Raw genomic sequence first — 11358 nt, 5'->3', positions numbered from 1 at the left:
TTGCTGGGTAGAGTATTCTTGGCTGTAGGCCTTTGTTTTTCACTGCTTGGAATATTTTTTGCCATTCCCTTCTGGCTTGTACTGTTTCTGTTGAGATATCTGATGATAGCCTTATCGGAGCTCCCTTGTATGTTATTTGCTTTTTCTCTTGCTGCCTTTAGGATTCTTTCTTTGTCTTTGAATGTTGCCATTTTAATTATGATGTGCCTTGGAGTGGGCCTCCTTGGGTTCATCTTCATTGGGACCCTCTGTGCTTCCTGTACATGTACTTGTGAGACTTTTTCTCTCCTCAGTTTCAGGAAGTTTGTTGTCATTACTTTTTCAACCAGGTTTTCTATCCCTTGCTCCTCTTCTTCTCCTTCTGGTATCTCTATGATATGTATATTATTACATTTCATGTTGTCTTGCAGCTCTTTTAAACCCTCTTCATTCTTTTTTAGTCTTTTTTTATTTGGTTGCACTCTCTGGTAATTTTTTTCTACATTGTCTTCTAACTCACTGATCCAATCCTCTGCTTCATTTAGCCTGCTTTTGATTCCTTCTACTGTGTTCTTCAGTTCAGAAATTGTATTCTTCATTTTTAATGCTGGTATAGCTCTCAGTAAGTTCCTTGTAGCTTCCCTGGAGTTCTTTGTGGTTCTCTGGAGTTCATTGTAGTTTTCTTTGAGTTTGTTGAGTTCATTGAGATTTCTTATTACCATTGTTTTGAATTCCATGTCTGATAGTTTGCTTGTCTCTATTTCATCCATTCCTCCCTCTGGGAATCCCTCCTTTCCTTTTGATGGGGTGTTGTTTCTTCAACTGCTCACTTTAGTTGGCTCTTCTTGTTTCTGCTTCTTAGGTTGATCTGCTTTTATTTCCTGCCTTTGTGGTGTGACCTTCTGTGGTAGAAATCCTCTGTGATTCAGTGGTGTAGGCTCCTTGATCTCTTAAACTTTATGGTCTTGGGATGCCCTCTATGCCTTTTATTTTGATTCTGGTAATATTTTGGTTTTGGTTATCATTGTGCTGCTCTTTGGTGGGTTGTTCTCTCCAGTTAACTGAGAGTCACTCTGCCCATCTAATCTTGTAGACAGTTGCTGAGCTGCTGCCTCCAGCTGATGCTGCTTGGAGGGGAGTAGTCTCCTTAAGAGATTTCTCCCATAGCACTGGGGATGAGTCTTCACTGGGATTCGGTCCACTGCTCCCCAGCTCTTTCTCCAAAGCCAGCACCCAAAACTTTTCAAAGCACCTCTAGTTCACTTTGCCCTCCTTTGGCCACAGCCCAGGTCAAGCCGGGTGGGCCTGAGGTAGGCCTCTGGCACACTGAGGCAGGCAGATCTGAAGCACTCTCATACACTGGCCCAGGACAGGGGGTAGGGGGAAGAGAAGGCAAGTGCACTCCTGTGTGTGCACTCCTCAAGAATCTCAACCTAGCCTTTCCTCCCCAATCAGCAAAAAATGATCATCACACACACACACACACACACACACACACACACACACACACACTCACACACATGCACACGCACGCACACATGCAAAGTATACTGCTCCTTGCCTCTCAGAGCCAGACGCCACCTGTCCAACTCTTGGCTCTGCCAGCAGGCATAGCCTCACTCTCCACCTCTGACCTCTCTCAGGGGAAACCTAGGAGTATTGAAAAATCTTTGTGTGCTGCTAGCTGCTGCCCAGGGTGCCAAGCCTGCCAGAACTCGCATCTCTCCCATTTCTCCCTGATCCTTACCAGACAGGTCACTCCGAGGTGGCCACCTCTGCTGCCAGCAGCTCCAAGGCTCAACTCCTGCCAGTATCCAGATGTTAACTGAGATGCTCTGTCCACAATTAGCTGAAACTACAGACTACTCTCAGGAGCAAGCAAGAGCCACCTCCTCTCACTCCTCCACTATCTTCCCTTCTCTGGGTCATGTTTTCTTATCCATTTAGCTACCTTGTGTCTTTTGTTTGGAGTATTTAATCTATTTACATTTAAGGTTATTATTGATAGGCACTTACTCATTGCCATTTTCCCCCTTTGTACCTGTGTTCCTCTCTCTATATATATTTTTTCTTCTTCTTATAGCAGTCCCTTTAGCATCTCTTACAATGCTGATTTGGTGGAAATAAACTTTTTTTTTTTTTTGTCTGAGAAGCTCTTTATTTTACCTCCAATCTTAAAGCCTTGCTGGATAGAGTAGTCTTGGTTGCAGGTCCTTGCTTTTCATTCTTCTGGCCTGTAATGCTTTTGTTGAGAAATCAGCTGACAGCCTCATTGGAGCTCCCTTGTAGGAGCTCCCTTATGGCCTTTAGGATTCTTTCTTTGTCGTTAGATGCAGGAGTATTTTAACCTATTATAAGGATAGTTCATACTATAACATTCTGTAAACATGTTGCATTACAGTTAGGTGTTCCCAAGTAGTTTAAATTCCCTAAGTTAAAGGTGTTTTAGTTCTAAATATTTGAGGTTAATCACTTAGGGAAAAAACAAAAACAAAAATTTATGGCCATGATTTTAAGAGATCTACTTCACCCTTAATTTTAGTACATAAATCCAAGTACCTATACTATCTGTGACAGGAAGTTATATAGAATCATCTAAATTTTTTTTTTACTGCACAGATTAGTATAGCATCATGATTCATGACTTTAAACTTAGTCAAAAATTCATTTGTGGATCAGAATATAACTCAAAACTGTAGAATAAAAAAAGGAACTCTTCAAAAATTAATACTGTAAGTTTCTTTCAGAAAAAGACTGTTTGGCAAGTCCACAGACAAACATTAATCTCTCACACACAAGCCAATATCTGGCCAAGAGCCCAATCACAGGTCAAATCTCAAAACACCAAAATGAACAGAGTTTGTCCCAATTTTCTGTATATTGAATATTTTAAAAGAATTTGGGCCACTAGCCAGTGCTTGAAATTTTTGTCATGTCGGGATTTAACAGAATTTGACATACGTACTCTTAAAATGTTTGCAGTGTATGCTTATTCCTCATGCTGCATTCAAAGTGATACTCAGTCTTCCTGCCCTGGCATGCTATTTGAAGAGTTCTGATGCAATTTGAATTTCTTTAAAGGAGTTTACAAAATGTTTGTCCCACAGCTTCAGGTCACAAAACAGTCTGGATCAAGTGTTACCTTCACATAAAATCACCTTTCAAAATGGAGTAATGCAAGGGCAATGTTCATTTATCCTGTAACTCCAGCTATAAGAAACACCCAGACAGGACTTAACTTCTACTGGTATTTCCAATGACATCCCAACACCAGTCTGCATGTGCCTAAGGCCTTTATCACTAGTTTGGAAGTTGGCAGGACATGTCTTAGTGTATAAGATGAGGTGTGTGTGGTAGATACAATCTGCTGACTGCTTGGTTGTTCTGATACAGGATGGCGATACTGCAGTGAGGTCTGATGTGTCTGATAGTGATACTAAGGTTGCTGAAAGTGAACTGGCCACAAGGGCTGGAAGGTTGTCTGGAACACACTTAGTTGAACTGGCTGAGGTACCACTTGTCCTCTTTGTTTGTTTGCTTCTTTCCCAGCATTATCATGAGCAATCAATAGCTGTTCAATGCACAGCACTAAGAAATCCCAGGAGTAAGCAGTAAGATGATGCAGTATTGTAGGCCACACTGGAGAAGGATGAAGTATAATCCTTAAAAAAGCTATTAAAGAAGGTGAATAATTTTAAAGGCATAATATTGCAAAGATTCTTCTAGGAGGTAATCTGTACACTTGGCCATGTAGAGTTTATTCTTTTCCAAGCATTGGCCAGCCATCATGAAGATCTGTTTTGTGTACTGCTTCAGAGAGATTCGATTCGATTCGATTCGGCAGCCGTCCGTCTCGAGAGACGATGGTGTAGCTTCTTAAGAGTCTATCTGCACCGCCGAGAATGGCTGTGCAGTCCAACTCGGGAGTGACACGGTATCTGTCTCCTCCCGTGTTGAATTGACATCTTGCGATGACGCTGGAGTGTCCTCTCCAGTGAAGCTGAAGCTACAGAGCCTGGGCAGGGTGATATGGAGGGTCTGCTGTTGCCCATGCAGCAGACCCCCCCTCTCTTCGCAGCTGAAGGGTCCAAGGGAAAGACGGAGTCAATACAGCTTGGCTTCAGGTGCGCCGCAGGAGTTGCCGGTGTTGACTACAACGTCAAACCGCCTTAGGGACTCCGGCTCCGGATTTTCTGTCGGGGTTTACTCCCTTAGCCTTTCCCCTGAAGAGGTATGCCGCAAGGCAGCGGAGGTTTTTTGGAGTCAGAGTTTTCCTTCTCTGATGTGCCCTGACTGGAAGATCGAACCAGCGACACTTAGCTCGCAGGCCGACGCTCAATCCACTGAGCCAAAACCAGCCAGGACAAAGATAAAAAATAGCTATTTAAATATTTGTATGACAACTACTGCATAGATTCAAGAACTGAAAATGACGCAAGAACAAAAATCTCTTTACAGTACTATTATCACCAAGTTCAGTGGACCAAATATCCTTGTTCTCTGAAACATATGCCTCAGGCTGTTGAATTAAGCTTGCCATAAGCAGAAGAGGGCGCATAAACTTTGGTCCTCTTCAGTTTTTCTCCCTCTATTAAACCCCCAAAACTAATATTTCAGTCTGACAGGCCCATGTAGGGGAGGGGCACAGGGTCTGCCGCTCACAGGCATGAGCCTCCTCCCCTCCCCTCCCCTCTTACTGTCCCCAATGCCTAGGGCCTAGGACCTCTGGCCCTGGCAGCCCAGAAGGAGGGGAGATTAAAAAAGAACTGGCATTTTTTGCATGCTCCTTTTAAATGCTTCCCCAGAATCCCTTGGGCAGCCAGTGTGGGTTGGCCTGGTTGTCAGTGTGAGTCAGCCTGGTTGCCAGGGGGATGCACACATGTGCAGCTCAACCCCTCCTCGTTTTCCAGGCAGGATCCCTGGTTATACAATCAGGTATTGAACCCATGACCTTCTGGTTTACTGGATGATGCTCCAACCAGCTCAACCACACAGGCCAGGGCCTACCACATCCTTTTTAGGGCTTCACCCTATTTCTTGCTCTTGGTCCTAGTCTTGAACCATCCTCTTTGACTTACTTCTTGCCCCAGGTTGCTAGCATACCAGATTTTGACCTTTATGCTAGTTCTTTCTGCTAGTTCTAACTCTTCACCTTCCCTTTGCCCTTTGGGCATCCCATTCAATGCTATGTCCCCCAAGGTGCCATAAGTTCCTCTAAACTGTCACTCTAATCTCTTCTCCACTCACTGTGTCAGATGTCAGAGCTGCCTTGTGTGAACTCTCATGGGCACCTCTACAATCTTTATGCTGCTGAATCCCAAATCTATTTCTTTGGCCAAGGTCACCAGCCCAGGTTTCAGACTTATATGTTCTAAGACAGCCTGGATATCTTCACGTTCCATGTCACTAACCCATTCCTATGTCTGTGTTTGCAATCTCACTCAGCAGGACCTGCACCTAAACCAAGACCTAAACTAGAAGGGAGGATCACAGAGGCAACCTTCTTTCAAACCAATCAGTTACCAAATCTTGCCCATTTTACCTTTCTGTCCATAATTCCATCTCCTCTCCATTTCCACTACTTCAACCTTGGTCTCATACCTGGCTTACCACAACAACCTCCTTAACTAATGTTCTTGGCTCTTCTCTGTCTTCCCGTGTGTTCTCTGCACAAACACAGAATGATCGACTTGGAAAGCAGATGCTACCATTCCTGGGATGAAGCCCAGCCCCTGCCTGGCCAAAGCTTCCTGTGATCTCACCCCTAACTACCTCTCCAGCCTCATCTCTCACCCTGGACCCTTGCACTTTTCATCCCAGCAAACCAAGCTATGTGTAGTTTCACACATCGTGATGTTTCTTTCCTACCAGTCTTTGAGTTTGCTGTCCCCTCTGCTTGCCATGCTTCCCTACCACTTCCTCGTCTCCTCGCCAAGTTGAACTCTTTATTTAAGTCTCTGTGAGGCATATTCTCTGCTTTGAGCCTTCCCCATGCCCCGCCTACACAGTTGGCTTAGATACCATTTCCTATGGCTCTCTTGGCACCCTGTGCCTCCCTACCTCTGTTCGTTCATCCCACTAATATTTATCATTTTCCTGCTATGTACAAGACAAGGCACTAGGGACAAAGCAGTAACTTGCCCCTTAGACATTAAATTCTGCTTAGTGAGAATGAAAAAAAGCAAGGTACATAAGTAGTGTGGTTAGTATGTTAGAGAGTGATAAGTACTAAGAAGAAAAATAAAGCAGAGAAGGGGTAAAAGCAGTGTAGTGAGTGGGGCTGCAACTTAGATAGGTGACTGAAAGAAGCCTTATGGGGGAGGTGACATTTGAGAATGCTGAGGCCTGTGGGGGCAATGAGCCATGCAGGTATTTGGGCAAAGAGCATTTCAGGCAAAGGCAACAGCGAGTTCTAGGGCCCCAAGCAGGGAGTGTGCCTGGCATGTTGAGAAAGAGCAAGATGCCAGTGTAACTGCAAGAGATTAAACAAGTAGGAGGTGATGTCAGAAAGGTAATAAGGGTAAGGAGGGCAGATCACATACAGTCCTGTCTGCCATCATGGGCCACTGTATAAATAATGGCTTTCACTCGGAGGGAGAGGGGAGCTATTGAGAGTCTAAGCAGAGGAGTGACAACTGCTTTACATTTTAACAGATCTCTCAGGCTGCATTGAAAATAGAGGGAAGTGAGGGCAGAAGCGGGGAGATAGATCAGGAGGCTGTAGCAATAATCTAGGCAAGAGGTGATGTTGGCTTGGTTAGGGATTTGGCAGGGTAAGTCGTGAATATGTGTATTATGGACGAATTTTGAGATAGACATGAAAGGATTTGTTGAAGTAATAAAATAATAGATTCCTGAATTAAACATTGATTATTTAAAAGGTAAAGCATGTTTTGGGGGAGGGGAGATATAGACAGCTACGTCAAATGCAGTCCACAGTTCCTGGTTTTCTAAAGCTCTACAATTTAATAAAGGCAATATGGCAAGTACATATAAATGTCAAATAACCATTAACAAATAGTGGGGTAAGATTCAAGTAATAGCCTTCCCATGATTCTGCACCCACTAATTGCTATAACAACTAACTACCACACCTCAAGTTTCCCTTACTCAAATGCATTTCTCCCTAGTGTTCCTGTCCATGTGGGCTGGCAGGTGGTGGGGAGGTTGGTGTTATCTTCATCATGGTCAGTCAGCCCCACTACATCAAGTGGCTCTACTGTCTTCAAAGGTCCCTGACTCCTTTCTTTCTCTGCCAAATTAGCCCACTCATCCATCAAGACCCTATAAAGCCTTTGTGACTCCCTAGACTAAATGTGTTACTCCCTTTCCTATGGCCTCTTCACAGTTATATATGCTTTGTCTATAGCTGTGCCATCCATTATGGTAGCCGCTAACCTCATGTGGCTCTATGTAGTTTAAATGTGTCTTGGATTGAAATGACAATTTGGTTTAAATGACATTTTGAATTTATTGAGTTAAATTTTGTTATCAAAATTAATTTTATTGGTTTGTTTTTACCTTTTTAAATGTGGCTACTAGAAAATTTTAAATTGTATCTGTGGCTCACATTATATTTCTGGACAGCACTAACTATAGTATTTTTCATACTATAGAGTAACTGCATGTCTGTCTTCTGCACTAGAGTGTGAGAAAAATTCTCACCTTTGTATCTAAAGACCCTTGAAAGTAGCCTTATCCATGATAGAATCCTTTCTTCCAAATGTTGAGTAAGTGAATGAGCTCTATAAGAAAACCACAAACTGAACTGGGGGTGACTGATGGAAAAGAGAAGGATGGAAGGAAGTAGTTTCACAGGAAAAGCAAGTGTGAATAATGCAGGGATTTCTGAAAGCATGGAAGGTAGGCATTGAATGTTTAGTGAATGATTTCTCTGGAATGGAGCACTGTGGAAAAGAAAGATGGAACAATCTGCCATGGGCAAATTGTGAAGGCTCTTCTAATGCCAGAATGAAGGGACTTCCTTTTATAAACAAAGGGAGTCACTGAGGATTTGTGAGATCAAAGTGACTGCCATTATCACATATAACACAGTGGTCATAAGTGTCTGTAGCTTCCAGTTTCCCAGGCTGTCACATTATTTGTCAATATGAATTATTTGTACTTCTTCACTTGGATTGTTTTTTCGTCTGAATGTTTGTGGTTTACAGCCCTAATTTCAGAATCCCCAGGGCAAACCTCTGCTTGAAGTCCCACCCCCCACCTCAAATCCCCTAAGCCCAAAACCTTTTTCAGGGAAGGGAGAAAACCCAGTTCCCATGAGGATCTTCTCTGCTGAAGTTTACATTTTGTTCCCTGAGAAGTGACTAGGGAGCCCTAGGGAACCAGGCTAGAGAATTCCAGAGCTTTTCCAGGCTGTGGACTCGGTGTTTTTGTCCCTCTGAACCCAACCGCTCTGGAAACAAGGGAGAAGTTGACCACAGCGCCCAGCTCCAGGCTTTGATTTAAGGCTGCTGGGCCCTTTGATGAGGGTGTTCCAGAGTCCGCCTTGGGGATAATTAAGGTTTTGTTTTTTTATTTTTTAACAATGAGGTCCAATTGGCTCATTAATTATATTTCCCCTATCTTTTATTTTTAAAAAAGTGAACCACCTAGGTTGGTTAGTCAAAACTTGTGTAATATGTGGTGGAATGAAAGAAAGGATCAGATTTAAATCTGAGCTCTCAATTTTTATTAGTAGATGAAAGCAGAAGTCTAGTAGGAAGCTGAATCCAGAGCCGGGATCAGAGTAGCAGCCTGACAACTAATAAGCAAGTCTCCTTGGGGACCCAGGAGCCTGGGGTCAGGATGTGAAATACCAGGAAGTAAACACTGGAAGAGATTTGAGAGATTTTGGTCTGAAACTGTCATTTTGTTGACAGGAGGTCTTGGGTTTGGAGATGAGAAGTGACTTGGCTAAGATCGCACGTTTAACCATTGTGCCAGACAATGTTTCTACAGACATTAGCCAAAATTGTGGGGTAATGATAGTTTATGTTTTCAACAGCTCTTTTCTAGCCCATTTCTATCTTGATCCTCATGACAATCCTGTAAGCTAAGTCAGGCAGTATTGTTTGTTTGCCTTTTGTTTAGAATCTGAATTTCAGAATGGCTCAGCATTTGCCTAAAGCCACACAGCAAAAGTCCTTCCCATTTCGTTAGCTGTGCAGCCCCTCTGTGTTCTCATCACTGATTTATTCACTCATTCGGCAGCTTTCCTCATGTCCTCCAGCCTCTTTCAACCAAGCCCCATCTGCCTTCATGGAGTAATTAGGGTTTCAGTCATAGAAAGAACATCCTCTGGTTGTATAAAAACGTCTTCCATGGAGTGTGAAAGACAGCTTGGTTAGGGTAGTACCTGGAGGCAGAGAGACTAGCAGGCGAGGGGAGTAAGTGGAGGCCTGGGTACAGAACTGACAATGAGAACTGAGAGATGGAAGAGTTGTAACAGAACCCCCAGGATGCCCCGATTGAAACAGAACCCATGGGTTGTTCAATTAGGGGCCCGACTGCCTGTTGCCAGAAGCCTAACTCTCAATACCAGAGTTTGGTGAGAAGAAAAAAAGAATTGTTTATTTAATGGTTATATAGATTTAGATTATTTGCGGATTTCTGCCATTAAGTCTTACTTTCTTTAAAACACATAGTTCTGCCTCCCCCTACCAAACCAGGCTAGTTTTAGAAAAATTAGAGATACAGTCTTCCTACTTTCCAGACACAGTTCAGTTTTACCGGCAGCTCCCAATCATTCAAGCCTGATTGGGGAGGTTTTGCCTGTGTTGCAGTACCCTCCAGCTCTTAATGCAGAACCACATGGAGTTCCCAGCCTCCTTGTAAGCCGCATGGAGTTCTCCCTTTCCTTTCGAAGCCGCATGGTGTTCTCCTTCCTGCAAACTGGGTGGATCTCCTCTTCTCAAAACCACGTGGAGATCCTAGATAAAATGTCTGCCACCTATTTTTAAATCCCTGGCTGTGTCCTGTGATGCAGTGGGTGTGGTAACTTGTTCTGACCATTCACAGAACCTGGCAGGCTCTGTGTGCTCTTTCTGCACCATTCCATGGTCAAAACCCTCCCATCTTCTTGGGGCCTTGGAAAAACCAAACCATTTGCATAACTGAGACACTAAGCTACTAGCCATAGTCATCCAAAGACATCTTAAAAGCAGTTCCCTTTTTCCCATCCCCCAGTCTGCAGGCTCTGGGGATTTTGGGGGACCCCCACTCTGTAACAGAGTGCCTTTGAGAGACATTTCAAAGGAGAATGAGGAAAATAGAGCAGTTGAAGGAAGTCTGAGATTTTATAGTTTAGTTACTTGGTAGGTCCAAATCATGTTAACAAGGTCTGGGAGGTGAAATAAAGAACCCTGGCATCTGAGGCTCATCCAGGTTTAAATATATCACAATTCACTGAGGAGATTCATCAGAGTATTGGTGGCAGTGGCCTAGGGTAGTGGGTGTGAACACCCAGAAAAGTGTGAAAAACAAGAAAAGGGCCTGGGGTGAACTCTGAGCCATGCTCTGGTTCTCACAGACCTTCCCGGGCTAAGTCATTAACCTCTGTTCTCATCTGGAAAAACTGTAGCAGATAACCACACGCGTCTGATTGGATTCACATAACAAGGTGAGGAAACCACAGGAATACAGAGCTTGGCCCCATCCTTTAATTGACTGGCTCTCCTGGCTGGTGTTTAAAAAGCTCTGGTAGCCCAATAGCGCCCAGTGCTCAGTGTCCCTGGTTCCCAGGGTGTGCTGTGGAGCGATGGTGACCTCCCCAGCCTCTACTTCTCTGCATCACTGTGACCTCTGACCTTTATTACTCAGTGACTGAGTGATGTTTGTCTGAAAACACTTTCTTTATGACTTATTAATAAAAAGCGAGAAGAGAGAAATGGAAGAAACACTAGGTAAGAGAGCAGGATTGTATCTAAGTAAAACACTCTTCAAAGTGTCAAAAGGTCTTTGGGGAAATAGGAAAAATAAATGAGTCAAAGTGTGAAGTGAGTGAGAGGCAGGAAACTTTGGCTTCTAGAAACAAGTCCGCAGCAATAGTAATTTGCACTAAAACAAAGCAAGACAAAACAAAATAGGGCAAAATGAAAACTAATAATAATCATTGTCATTTTCCTCATCATGGTCACCCTCATCACAACACCCTGTGTTGACATATTATTTCAAGCCTGGATGATCTGAACAGTGACGAGTTACTAAGTGAGTGATTTAACAAAGCTGTTGGTGGCGGCTGGTGAATCAGGAAAAACAGAGTGATGGCAGCTGGTCCTATCTCTCCCTGAGCATCCAGCACAGGATGACCCTAAATCCCACTGAGTTGGAGATCTCCAGGGTGGGGCAATACCTTGGATCAGGCTTTGTTTCAGATTT

General features: G+C 43.6%; 1 pseudogene; it reads right to left on the bottom strand.

The window, feature by feature from the left end:
- Positions 1-3140: 3140 nt before the first annotated feature.
- LOC150018968 (cyclin-J pseudogene) lies at positions 3141-5552 on the bottom strand (annotated as a pseudogene).
- Positions 5553-11358: the final 5806 nt, after the last annotated feature.

Source organism: Furipterus horrens, unplaced genomic scaffold (assembly GCF_987537825.1).
Source record: "Furipterus horrens unplaced genomic scaffold, mFurHor1.1.pri manual_scaffold_2, whole genome shotgun sequence".
Taxonomy (NCBI): domain Eukaryota; kingdom Metazoa; phylum Chordata; class Mammalia; order Chiroptera; family Furipteridae; genus Furipterus; species Furipterus horrens.
This window is presented reverse-complemented; position numbering and strand designations above follow the sequence as displayed.